This window comes from Homarus americanus, unplaced genomic scaffold (genome assembly GCF_018991925.1).
Source record: "Homarus americanus isolate GMGI-L3 unplaced genomic scaffold, GMGI_Hamer_2.0 scaffold24601, whole genome shotgun sequence".
Classification (NCBI taxonomy): domain Eukaryota; kingdom Metazoa; phylum Arthropoda; class Malacostraca; order Decapoda; family Nephropidae; genus Homarus; species Homarus americanus.
In genome coordinates, this window is record NW_024757295.1 from 1 (window position 1) to 2,500 (window position 2,500).

Consider the following 2,500-nt stretch of genomic DNA (forward strand, 5'->3'; position numbering starts at 1 on the left):
TGATTTTCCCTAAATTTATTAATTGATTAAGGGCGTTTCACACGACGTTATTATTTGTATTGTCAAAAATCCTATGTCTGGCGTTAAAGTCTCCTAAGATGTACATCGGATGACTATTGTTAGCCAATTTTAATAGGTCTTCTATAGGTAAGTAGTAGCAATAATTACGTCTCCTTGAGTTGTATTTATTTTTATTGCTAGAAATTCATCCTGGAAGTCATCAATTAGTTTAAATTTTAAGTTTCTTTTAACCGCTATCGCTACTCCGTCATTTTTCTCGCCCGATTTATTTCTTTGGTTTACATAATAGTTAAAGAGTTTTATGTTGTTGTTTTCTGTCTCACCGTGACTGTTTATTAGTATAATGTCAGTGTCAATTTCGCGATATATATTACTTAGGTTAATTCTCTCGGTCTTCCAGTTTCTTACGTTGTGTTGTATTATTCTTAAAGTTCTTACTGTTTGTCTATTGTCCATTATTTCTTATACTTGGATTGTGGCAGTCAGTTGGAGTGGAGACCTATCATCCTGTTTCCCGCTTCTGACTCTTCTATACTCTGACGGGTCTACTATTTCAAAGTCTTTGGCCGTAATCTTTAGTTTGTCCGTAGTAATTAGTGACCAGACATAATCTTCACTTAGGGATTTTTCTTGATATGTCCACTTGTATATCCCTCCTTCACAGTTTTTTACTATTGTCCCTCCTGTTGGTCTCGATGTTGATTCCATGTTTTGTTGTAGTGATAATCTTAATCCACTCCTTCTGTAGCAGATTCCAGGTTGTATATGACCGCTTCCATCTTATCTTCTCCTCCTACCTTTGGTTCGTCCTTTTTGTTATTTCTTTATTTTCTCTTTGTCACTTCTAGTCATTTGTCTGGGATCTCATCAATGCTTGTGCCCCTTGTGTATCAGCTGTTGCCTTGCTCAAACCTTTGTTCGTCTTGATGTAGTCTTTCTCAGTTCGCTTGCATATGTTGTCTGAAATAGTTTTTTGATTGTGATTCTCTGGAAATATCATCTCTGGTAGGTTATTCAATTTAAACATTTTCCTTAATTCCTCATTGTATGATCCGGGTGCAATGATATTGTGCAAATGTGCATGGATCATACACCATTACCTTATCATGTGTATTGCTCACTTAGGTTTACTGTGATTCTGGTCTATGGTTCTGGACCGCTCTTCTTTTGCTATTTCGACGTATGTCGTATCCTTCTTGTCTTGTTCCTTTTTCCTTGTTTCTTGTTCCTTGTACTTTATCATGTGTTTTTTATTGGGCATGCCATTGCTAACGTCCTATGTCCTATGTATACATTCCCGTTTCTCTTACAGTTGAGACAGCCAACATGTGTATTCTTACATTCAGTGTAGGTATGGTCGTCGCCTGCACAATCTGAGCAGTACTTTTTTTTCTTTTTCCGGACAGTCTCTCGTTGTGTGTTCTTCATATTTGTAGCAGGAGAAGCAAGTTTGCAGACTGATGAATGTCTCCTTCTTTATTTGATGTGGTGTGACTGACATGTTGAATATTAGAAAGCCCTGTTGTAAAACTTTCTCAGCCATTGACACTTCTTCAAACATGAGTATAGTCCTTATCTTAATGACTTCTTCAATCTTCATCCACCTATTTTGGCGTTCCAGTTCTTCTTTCAGGTCTTCCTCCCGATCTCTTGATCGACTTGACGAACAAAAACTGATCTTTTTGCTTTTTGTTCTGGTGGCATGACAACAATAAGGCCTTCATTGTAAAATATATCTCTTGCTTCTTTTGAAAGGATTTTATCTGAATCAAAGTCATCTTTACAGATTACTTTAAAACCTTCATTGGTGCTGAATATTCTAGTTAGTGGGACTTGCAGTTTGTTGTAAGTGATTTCTGCCACTTTTCCCCTTCCAATAGAGTGTCCTTTATCTCTATGTTTTATTCTAATGCTAGTTGTCATCTTCTTGATTGCCATCTTAATCTCACTATAACACAGGGATATCTACCAGAGTTAGTGACCCTGCCCCCCCTCTGGACGGGCGTCGGGCTCTGCACCCAGGTTACCTCGGTGACTATAGTAATATCTAAAAGTTACACTCACTGGGTGACCCCGGACAAGGGGGTGCCCTGCACTATCACACAGGTTCCTTTGCCGGATCGACCGTATCGCGAAGTCCCGCCTCCCGTTCAAAGAACGGAGTGCATGAGGGGGATGAAAAAAGGAAAGAAGAGGACTTAGAGAGTAGAAACAGCCTACCTACCACGCCACGTTCGGTCAGCTAATCAGAGCACCGCAGTAAACGTGCATGTATCACGCCACCGTGGGGCACCACTGATTGGCCAATCCAGGACGTAGACGCACGGGTAGTAGTCAAAATTTGGGTAGGCCAAATATTTGTTTTTTCCAAAGTTGGAATTTCCCGTACAATCTGTGATGGTAATTACACCGTCACTATGTTGAGTAAGTACAATCACTAGGATTGAGTGTCTTATCACAACAAAGTTGCAGACTCAAA